Below are 12,124 nucleotides of genomic sequence, written 5' to 3' on the forward strand. Positions count from 1 at the left end.
CCTTAAAAATGTGTGTTCTCCCTAAACCCCACATTATGGATAATTCTAACTGCCTGTTTTAGTAAGATTGTTAAGGGATGTACGTATGTTGGTTTTATAATTATGTCCCCAAACTTCTGCATGGTAACTTAAGTAAGGATAAATCAGTGAATAGTATAGTTATTGGAGGGATTTTCCATCTACCGGTAGCTCCTGTCATGCTTTTGCCAGCACTCCATTGCTTCTTGATCATTTCAAAGGAATGGATTTGATATGTGCTTTCCAATTAATTTTATCAATTATTATTATTATTCAATTATTACTCCAAGGAATTTACTTTGCTCAACTCGCTCAATGTTAATCCCTTCAATCATGATATTTATTTGTGTACTTATCTTCTTATTTCCAAATATAATTATGTTTCGTTTACCTGAATTTAGAAACAACTTGTTTCTTTTGAACCATGTTTGCATTTTCTGAATTTCTAAAGTGTTGTATCAATAAGTCTGTTCAAGTTACTATTGGGGAAAAAAAAGTGTCATCTGCAAATAAGCTATAAGCATTTTTGAGACATTACACGGATCATTAATATATAAAATGAAGAACTTGGGACCCACAACTGATCCCTGCGTAACACCATATGAAATATGAAGATATGAACAGCAACTGTCATTTAACTTCACAAACTGATGCCTATTTGTCAAATAGGTTTCCACCCACTTGTAAGCCACTCCTTTGATTCCATACCATTCTAATTTGTTTAATAGGATGTTATGATTAATAGTTTCAAAAGCTTTTTTTAAATCGATGAATACTCCTATTGCAAATCATTTTTGGTCTAAAGAATTGATAATTTTCTCAATTGTGTCAATTGCAGTAACACTGTAATACGCCAGCGCCATCCTGGCACAAGAAGCGTTTTAATTGACAATCAGAACACAGCAATCACAAGCAAAACAGGAAGTAAAACTAAAAAATAAGTTTCAGTTTCAGTTTCAGTTTATATCCAACATGCATACAATACAATGTAATTCATCACATATTTCCAGTTGTTTCATTACAGCATGTCCGAAAAGGAGTAGGAAGAAGCTGATCTTATTTAATCCTACCCCTTTTATACCATAGCAATTTTATCCAATTTCCTTGTTCTCCGTATCAGAACAGTGAAAAAATAAATAATATACCATAGTTAGTAAATACATATTAAATACATAAATAATCTTTGTCTCAATAATAAAATTAAAATAAAAATTAAAAAAAAGGGTTCAAGATCATTCTTGTTCTGTGTACTTTGTGAACACTTGTGGTTTGAACAATCTCTTAAACTGAATCATATTGGTGCTTTGTTTGATTTATTTGGCGAATCCATTCCATAATTTAATTCCACATACAGATATGCTAAAGGTTTTAAGTGTTGTACGAGCATACAAATGTTTTAAATTAGATTTTCCTCTGAGGTTATATTCCTCCTCTTTTGTTGAGAGGAATTGTTGTACATTCTTGGGTAGCAGGTTATAGTTTGCTTTGTACATCATTTTAGCTGTTTGCAAATGCACCAAACTGTAGAATTTCAATATTTGTGATTCAATAAATAAAGGGTTTGTGTGTTCTCTACATCCAACATTATGTATTATTTTAATTGATCTTTTTTGTAACACAGTTAGTGAATGAATAAGAGCACTCGAACGGAAACGATGACAAAACCGCAGGAAAATAATAAACAAAAGTTCAATTATCATGTGGGACATCACAATTTGTTTGTGTTCTTACTGCTTCTTGCTCTGTTATATTTGATTTTATTCAAATGATGTTCATGTTTTTTTATTATTTTCTTGTATTTTCTTGTAGTTGTTCCACATTTGAGTGTGCCTCCTCCTATTTATGTAAAGCACACTGAATCGCCTTTCATATGTATGGTGGACGTTGAAAAAAAAAATATATATATTTTCTACCAATTGAAGAGCTCTTATTTGACTTCGACATGAGTTGGCAAAATAAAAACTTGAACGCCGCACAAGTAGCAATAGTCAAGTACCACACACACGCTCTCTGTGGGATCCTGTTTGTCCGTTGTCCTCAGGCAGTCGCTCACTAAACTGAGCACAAATCCTCCTTCTATTTAAATCAAGAATCAAATCAGCATTCATTGTCAAACCGCTGTTGATGTTCCTTAATCCTCAGTGGAGCCTTTGTCTATGTGCTGCCCACAGGCCTTCTCCTGCTACATCTCCCTGTGTGTTCCCCCTGTGTAGGAAGCCGATTGGTTCGGACCGGGAAGCCTGGCACTGGCCAAGCTAACATTCCTCTTCTGTCATCCCCTCCCAGGTTGTGCTGTGAGTTGCCAAGGCCACGCTAATGTGCTGCAGTACACGATGGCTATGTGGCTGGGACAGGGCCATAATTTGTTCCATTCCTTTTATTAAACCCATAGCCGCATTGTTATTAGCGTATGCTTGCCTGATGCCTTCCATATGGGATCTTAGTCGCATCAGTGGGAGAGTTTTTGGTTTTTATGTTTCCGATGTCAAGAGTTTGCTTTGAGGATTGCCCAAGTGGCGTCCTTTGGGTCTACTTACAGGCGTTCACTCAGCAAAGTAAATATAAATGGATTATGCTTGTGTCGCGCTTTTCTACCTTCAAGGTACTCAAAGCGCTTTGACACTATTTCCACATTCACTCATTCATACACACATTCACACATTGATGGTGGGAGCTGCCACGCAAAGCCACGACCCATCAGGAGCAAGGGTGAAGTGTCTTGCTCAAGGACACAACGGACGTGATTAGGGTGGGGAAAGCTGGGGATCGAACCTAGAACCCATGCCTGCTCTACCAACCGTAGTATATACTCATATGGATGTTTCTGCAGTGAAATTGCTTTGCCTCCCACCTTAATATTTTTAAAATGACAAATGAGAATGATCTATATCAGGGCCCAACTTTTCAATTACAGAGGTTCCTGGAGCCCACTCAAATATTTACACTAAATTAGCGACCCTGAAAGGGACAAGCGGTAGGAAATGGATGGATGGATGGATAGTAATCTGACTCTTGATTTTAATAGTATTCAATAATTATATCTAACCTACTTAAAGTATTCAACCTTGTCAAGTGACATGAAATCATAAAGATTATTCTTTTTTTAACACATAATCCTTAAGTTTATGTCAGGCTGATTAGAAAAATAAATACTGTATAAATAGGGACTCATATGGCCATGTCACTGTCATTTCTAAACTACACTACTGTGGGTTGGATCGATGTCAATGTGTATTTAAAGACATTTGCAAATTTGGAAAAAAATGTGTGTGGGGAAGAGTACCCTCTGTGAATAGCAAATATCTTCTATATACAAAGAAACACGAATATAGAAAATAGCACAATTGTCCTGGTTGAGACGAATGGGTTGGTGTTGGATTTTTTTTTTTTAATCGGTCGAGAAATGTTCAAGTTGTAATTGAAAATGGGTATTCCAGAATTTTGCGAAAACCGAGAATTTTCAGGAAAAATGACATCTTGACTATTTGAATGTTTTGATAGTGGAATGATTGGATTGGGTTGAACAATTTGGAAAGAGAAGCAGAAATGGTATATGTGGGTTATACTGTATAGCGCTTTTCTACCTTCAAGGTACTCAAAGTGCTTTGACATTATTTCCACATTCACCCATTCACACATACATTCACACACTGATGGTATGAGCTGCCATGCAAGGCCCTAACCACGACCCATCAGGAGCAGGGGTGAAGTGTCTTGCTGAAGGACACAACGGATGGGACTAAGATATCGAAAGCCAGGGAACGAAACAGGAACCCTCTGGCCGCTCTACCAACCGAGCCATGACATCCCTATTGTATGGTATGTTCTTTATTGTCATTGCAATAAAATGTCATTTTCACCACTTACCCTTTTAAGATTAGACAAATAAACATTGTACAGGTCGACAGAACAAGAATGGTGATGGGTCGGCACTTAATGGCGCCCCGTAAAAGGTGGGAAAAAGGCAGAAGCTGGGGAAGGATGAGTAAAAAAAGTAAATCTAAGACTGGGCTCCTATGGGGGTGAAGGTCACAGACTGAGGCGGAAAAATATAGCCATTAAGCACACATAAACATTTGGACAAACCGGAAATTCTAGGAAATTCTGGAATTTTTGGAACTCCGAAAATTTGTAGTTTGGATGTCCAGGATGACTGGAATGTGTTGATGGTTAGATTGTTCGAATCGGTAAAGAAATGTGGAAATTGTGCGAAATTAAGAAAAATTGTCCATTCTTTTGAATGGGAATTTCCTGGGAATTTGGGATTTTCAGGAAAACCGTGATTTTTTTAAATATACATAATATCACATTTGCCTTGGTTGAGATGAATGGTTTGGTGTTGGAATTTTTGGAATCGGTCGAGAAATGTCGACGTAGTAACACGTTGTAATTGAAAATGGGTATTCCAAAATTCCTGGAATTACGGGAAACCCGGAAATTTTCAGGAAAAATAAAATAGGTAACTCAGATGTCCTGACTATGTGGAATGTTTTGATGGTGGGATGGTTGGAGTGGGTTGAACAATGTGGAAAGAGACAATGTGGAAAGAGACAATGTGGAAAGAGACAATGTGGAAATAGTAGCAGGAAGGACAAAGGGTGGAATTCTAGGAATTCCTGGAATTTTTTGAAGCCTGGAAGATTGGTATTTTGTATTTCCGGGATGTTGGAATGTGTTGAAAGTGGATTGGTTTGAATTGGTTGAAAAATGTGGAAATGGTGGAAGTGAAAAAAACGGCCTATTCATTTTCAATGGGAAAAAATTGTTGGAAAACTGGGAATTCTAGGATATCTGGGAATTATTTTAGAATTGTTGCTGTAGAGCACACGATTCCTGTATAGGCTGAACATTTTGAATTTGGAACGGTGTGAATCCGATGAACACTGATGAAGTTTTGCGCGAATAGAAAATGGCGGGACAATAATAAAATAGATTGATGAAAATGGTGTAGAATATACGTATATATGTGTATATATAAACATACATATATATATATATATATATATATATATATATATATATATATATATATATATATATATATATATATATATATATATATATATATATATATATATACTGTATATATATGTATATATATATATACTGTATATATTATGTATATATATATATATAGTATATATATTGTATATAATATACTGTATATATTATGTGTATATATATATATATGTAGTATATATATTGTATATAATATACTGTATATATATTATATATATATATATATTGTATATAATATACTGTATATATTATGTGTATATATATATATATATATATATATATATATATAGTATATATATTGTATATAATATACTGTATATATTATGTGTATGTATATATATATACATATATATATTTAATAGATTACATATATGTATGTATACATATATTTTATTTCACCGAGTGTAGATAGCATTTAGTCATTAGCAATAGAAAAAGTGGGATATTGCATTTGTTTTTATTGACTCTAAGCAGAACAGCAGTGCTTGATTGAAGTCATAATTGCCACTTTTGCCTTATGGTAAAAAGCTGTGCCCATCTGTGGAGCCTTTTTAGGGACAATGCATTATTGTTCTGAGTAACACATGCCCCAAAGAAATGAAAGCCTCTGTTTAATGTATCACTCAGCAGTAATTAAAGAAATGTGTTCTCTCCCTCGCTTCTCTGAAGGAGAAATTCTTTCAAATTGTTAAAAAAAAAAAAAAAGAAGACAGGAATGTCACATGGGGTCAAATGTGGCGTTCGATATTTCTGTCAGGGCTTGTCAGACGGGGAAGGAAGGATGTAAAGATTTTGTGCAGACAGCTTGATGGACTGACTTTCCTCAAGTATGCAACCCTGGGATTGTGAATGGTAAAGATGATGAATGGATCAAGTTTTCTCTTGGCATCAATACGTTTGCATTGGCTTGGTTTTTGGCCATGAGGATAAAAATGAGTGCGTGTGAGTTATTCATATGAGGAAAATAAGAATTTGGGTTTCCAGAGGTGTAATTTAACTAAAGTACATTTACTCAACTCCAGGGCTACTATGAAAAGTTTTTTTCTTACACTTTGCATGGCATATTCAACAGTAGGAAATACTTATACCCTTGCAACTCAAGTCTCTTTAAATTATTCTAAGTGTTTTGAATGAATGCCCGATAATGATCTACAGTTTTCAATTAAGTTGCAAGAAAGCCAAAAGTTATAAAGTTCAAACTAAATTTCCTGGAAGCATAATGTGTTGCCCAAAGTTCAAAACATAATTTTGTATGTTTATTTTGTTTCGTATTCTATTTTAGAAGGGCAACAGTTTATCTAAAAGCAAAAGTGTGATGATAACAGCCGAAATAGAAGTGCTCAATACAAAATCCATCCATTTGTTTAATAATTTCTTATACCGCTTGTTCTCATTAGGGTTAGGGGTTAGCTGGAGCCTATCCTAGCTGACTTCGAGCCAATCACAGGTAACATACAGACAAACGATCATTCACACCTATGGACTATTTTGAGTCTTCAAATATTTTACCATGCAGATTTTTGGAACCTGGGAAAGGTTTCTAATCCATTTTCTACCGCTTGTTACTCTCGGTGTCTCCTAGACGCTCAGTCAAATCATATTGTCTAAAAATGCATTTTCCCATCGATAACGTGACATTATCTATACATTATATTTTCTATACCCAATGCGGCCCCCGAGTCAAAAAGTTTGGGGAACCCTGGCATAGCATAACATAGCATACAGTAGCATAGTACAGTGTTTTTCAACCACTGTGCCGCGGCACACTAGTGTGCCGTGAGATACAGTCTGGTGTGCCGTGGGAGATTATGTAATTTTTGGATTAAAAATATTTTTTGACAACCAGTAATTATAATCTTATTATTATGTGGTGTTGTTGTGTGTCGGTGGTGTCCAGAGCTCGGCAGCGTAACCGTGTAACGCTCTTCCATATCAGTAGGTGGCAGCCGGTAGCTAATTGCTTTGTAGATGTTGGAAACAGCGGGAGGCAGTGTTTAGGTAAAAAGGTGTCTAATGCTTAAACCAAAAATAAAGAAAAGGTGAGTGCCCCTAAGAAAAGGCATTGAAGCTTAGGGAAGACTATGCAGAACGAAACTAAAACCGGACTGGCTACAAAGTAAACAAAAACAAAATGCTAGACAACAGCAAAGACTTACTGTGGAGCAAAGACAGCATCCACAAAGTACATCGGAACATGACATGACAATCAACAATGTCCCCACAAAGAAGGATGAAAATCACTTAAATAGTCTTGATTGCTAAAACAAAGTAGATGCAGGAAAATATCACTCAAAGGAAGACTTGAAACTGCTACAGGAAAATACCAAAAATAGAGAAAAAGCCACCAAAATAGGAGCGCAAGACAAGAACTGAAACACTACACACAGGAAAACAGCAAAAAACTCAAAATAAGTCACGGCGTGATGTGACAGGTGGTGACAGTACACCTACTTTGAGACAAGAGCTATAGTGATGCATGCTTGGTTATGGTTTAAAGTCATATCCAACAATTGCGACGACGACTTTTTACTGTCAACTGAGTTTCGTTTTTAAATTATTTCTGCTGGTGGTGTGCCTCCGCATTTTTTCAATGAAAAAAATGTGCCTCGGTTCAAAAAAGGTTGAAAAACACTGGCATAGTATACTATTGTATTATACTGTATTGTATCGTATAATGTGCAAAATAGAGTCATTTTCTCTTTATTAGTCGGACAATTTGATTCATGACTAAATGTGTCAGCTTCATTTGCATATTGATATAATAATAAGTCACAAAGGGAGCACTTTGTTGCACCGACGTTGGTATTTTTGCCTCCGAGCTACCGTGTTCTTCATTTGAGCACACTGGCTTGCGTTACGTAAAACATTTTCCCATGTAAACAAAAATGAAAAAGTCCTACGCGATGGCACCAGTGGCGGTTGAAAGGAGAGGTTTGTGAAGCATATGCCACACATCCCCGTGCAGCTTGGAGGCGCGCCGCAAAATGTTAAAAAGAGGGCCGTAATTGTGCAAGGCAGGGAGACAGAAAACATGCCTGAGTTGGGTGTGTGGGTGGTAGTACCTGCTTTGTGTACACCCTGACATAAAAGCCTGGTCACTGCATCAAAGCACCATTCAGTTTCCAGGCAAGCGGTTCATTTTCAGTCCACCTACATTTGTGTGACAATTCTCCTTTGTGTTAGTGCAATGATGGCCGGCATCACCAGCGCCACTGTTTTTCATATTCAGTCTGCTTTTCAACAGCTCATTATCAGCATCATTGAACGTTCCTTCCACATCCACATATACAGTATATACAGTCGCGTCTCCCGGGACACGCATACGAGCGAGGCAGGCTCGTGCAGACCAGGAAGTGTGCACTCACTGGCTTTGAAAAGGCCCAGTGGAGCAGCCGCAGCCGTCCGTCACACAGGTGGTAGGGAAATTACAGTGTACACATATATTTAGGAAGGCAATAAAGTCTGCGCAAGCTGGTGCCAACAACTGCAAAAGCATGGATGTAAAGGTTTGGATGTGTTAAATGATCTGAATCGATACAATCAATGGTGTTCTATACCAGTGGTTCTCAAATGGGGGTACACGTACCCCTGGGGGTACTTGAAGGTATGCCAAGGGGTACTTGAGATTTTTTTTAAATATTCTAAGAATAGCAACAATTCAATAATCCTTTATAAATATATTTATTGAATAATACTTCAACAAAATATGAATGTAAGTTCATAAACTGAACATCAAATCAAGTAGGCTATTCCATTCATTACAATGCAACAATGCAATATTCAGTGTTGACAGCTAGATTTTTTTGTGGACATGTTCCATAAATATTGATGTTAAAGATTTCAATTTTTTGTGAAGAAATGTTCAGAATTAAGTTCATGAATCCAGATGGATCTCTATTACAATCCCCAAAGAGGGCACTTTAAGTTGATGATTACTTCTATGTGTAGAAATCTTTATTTATAATTGAATCACTTGTTTATTTTTCAACAAGTTTTTTGTTATTTTTATATAGTATTTTCCAAATAATTCAAGAAAGACCACTACAAATGAGCGATATTTTGCACTGTTATACAATTTAATAAATCAGAAACTGATGACATAGTGCTGTATTTTACTTCTTTATCTCTTTTTTTCAACCAAAAAGGCTTTGCTCTGATTAGGGGGTACTTGAATTAAAAAAATGTTCACAGGGGGTACATCACTGAAAAAAGGTTGAGAACCACTGTTCTATACAATATGAGTCTTTCTGATTCAGGTACTGCTGCAAATTGAATCAAGTATCCCTAATAGTAAGGCTTTTGTTGTGTGCGTGTGGTTAAATACTTCAATCTGCATCCTGTCCCACAGAAATATATGAGAGCACTGTAAAACTGCTTTGCATTACAGCACATTGCGTGTGGACTTAGTGTAAACACGAGACTTCCTGATTACAAATGGACTTCTTAGACAGATCGAGACTTGCATTTAGACACGGGCGAAATACACACCAGAAGTTCTAAGCAATGTGTTGCAGCTCTAAAAGGACTTGAGCTTGACTCAGAGCTGTCATTTTGCTTCCATGCTTTTAAGTAGTCAGTGGCATCTGTACTTCATCCTCTCCGATCGCATGTGTTACACATGGCTGTACAAGTGGAGCAGAAATCTTCAAAGCTGGTTGTAATTGAGGAACATAAGCAGACAAATCTGCATTGATAATAAATAGAAGCGAAAATGACACGGAAGTTCTGTATACATTCACCAAGACTCTTGTTATTGTAAAAATTACCTCAGTTTCCGTTATTAAACAGCGTCAAATGCTCTGTCGAAACTAAATTGTACAAAAAACCGTAACAACTTTTCCTCACAGGAAATAACGTAGATCCAATAAATCTGTTCTGGACATTCAACAATATTAACACAGAACACTTATAATGTAGAATAAATCTAATTTCACATGTGGAAAACAATGCAACATATGTATAGATTAAGAATGAAATAAATAAATAAACTTTCAATATCAATTATACAGTGGTACCTCAACTTGAGAGTGTCCCAACTTCAGAACGTTTGGAGCCAAGAGCTGTCTCTAAGCTAATTGTTAGGCTTTTAGTCGCGAGCAAAAATTTGAGTTACAAGCATTCCCGCCATTAGTTGGTGTAGCAAATGTCCCAGTGAACACCATAAGATCCGACCTAAAACATATGAACTTACTCGCTAGCATTAGCGTTTTATATTTATTACATTTTGGTATTTTATGTGATATCTTTTCAAACTTATTTTAAGGTATAATCAGTATTTTAGTATTATACTCATCCTGCTGTGTTAAAATGTATATGTTACACTGCTTGCACTATTTTCTAAATTGTTTCTTACGGATGGATGTCTGTACAGCACCTTGTTGTTTTTAAATTTGCTGTATGATTCAATACACTGAACAGAACTGAAATAGTTCACAGCTAGATATAACTTTGTTTTCCAACCGAAAGAAAGTAAGTGTGAAAGACAGTGCTGAGAAGAAGTGGGTGATATACATTTAATTCAATAAGGTACTCATTAAAAACATGACAGAGTTTTGGCAAAGCAATCGGAGCGTACTAAAGCAGAATGAGTCTAATACCGGCTAATAATGTTAAAATAATAATTAAAACTGCTGATGGTGTGTTTGAAGAAGAAACAGCTCAAACTATCTACCATAGAAGTCCACTCGCCAAGGTAAATGCTGTAAATTGTTATAACTTCATAAAACTATTGTAGTTGTTAGTTGTACATTCCATTGTATTGGTTTATACATTATTTATAACAGTTTTGGGGTACAGAGCACTAATTTCAATTTCAATTAATTTCAATTTTCCGGAGTTGTCTTAAGATACAAGTGTTTTGTGTTCAGAGCTTCGTCACAGAACCAATTAAAATCGTAAGTGGAGGTATTACTGTACCTTTACTTAAAACTCTTGTTTTTGAATGGGTTGATGAGCGACTTCTGTCTTGAATCCAGTAGTGTTTCTCATTTTATTCATCCAAGTGTCGGCACTTGTGTATATTCTAGAACGCACGGAAGACGACTGTGTGCTCACATTAATTTTCTTATATTATCTGATGTAATCACTCACATGCACAAGACAGCACTTTTTGGCACAACATGTGACACTGTCGTGACTCGTTGTACTTGCGCAATGACAATAAAGTCAAATCCTATCCTACAATTAGCACAATCTTTCTATGGCCCCTTTGTGTGTTTTTTTTTTTTTTGCAGCTTTACACGATACAAAAAACGCAGAGACTGAGTCACTATTGTGGGGGATTCCTTGTTTGGGTACTCAATTCTGTAGAATGATAGGTGGGCAAACAAACTAGTTTGCTAAGCGCATTGTTAGACCATAGGATGCCAGTGTATGAAATCAGACGAAAACTGAATCCTGCAAAAAATTAGTTACAACTGTATTAAATACATTAAATAATAATTATAATGGATACTGGTGCTGTTATAGACTCTAGTTGCTACATACTATCATTAATTATAATGATAAATGATAAATGGGTTATACTTGTATAGCGCTTTTCTACCTTCAAGGTACTCAAAGCGCTTTGACAGTATATCCACATTCACCCATTCACACACACATTCACACACTGATGGCGGGAGCTGCCATGCAAGGCGCTAACCAGCAGCCATCAGGAGCAAGGGGTGAAGTGTCTTGCCCAAGGACACAACGGACGTGACTAGGATGGTAGAAGGTGGGGATTGAACCCCAGTAACCAGCAACCCTCCGATTGCTGGCACGGCCACTCTACCAACTTCGCCACGCCGTCCCCATATAAATATATTATTTATTTATATAATAGATTGTATTTGTAATCTACTTTACATTTGATTCCAAATCTCAAAGTGCTACAGAACTACAACCATTGGCGTTGTTTGGCCTATTTTGGCGTTGTAATAAAAATTTTTTATAAAAAATACAATAAAATATTGTCAAATAAATGTATGAAAAATATATTAAAACAAGTCCAAACTCATGCTAATGTCATAAATAACCTGTAAATATAACAATATCAAAACGAACCCCAGTTTTTTAATAAAGTTAGCTTTTCCACAACCAATCAGAA

The sequence above is a fragment of the Nerophis lumbriciformis genome, linkage group LG11 (assembly GCF_033978685.3).
Source record: "Nerophis lumbriciformis linkage group LG11, RoL_Nlum_v2.1, whole genome shotgun sequence".
NCBI lineage: Eukaryota > Metazoa > Chordata > Actinopteri > Syngnathiformes > Syngnathidae > Nerophis > Nerophis lumbriciformis.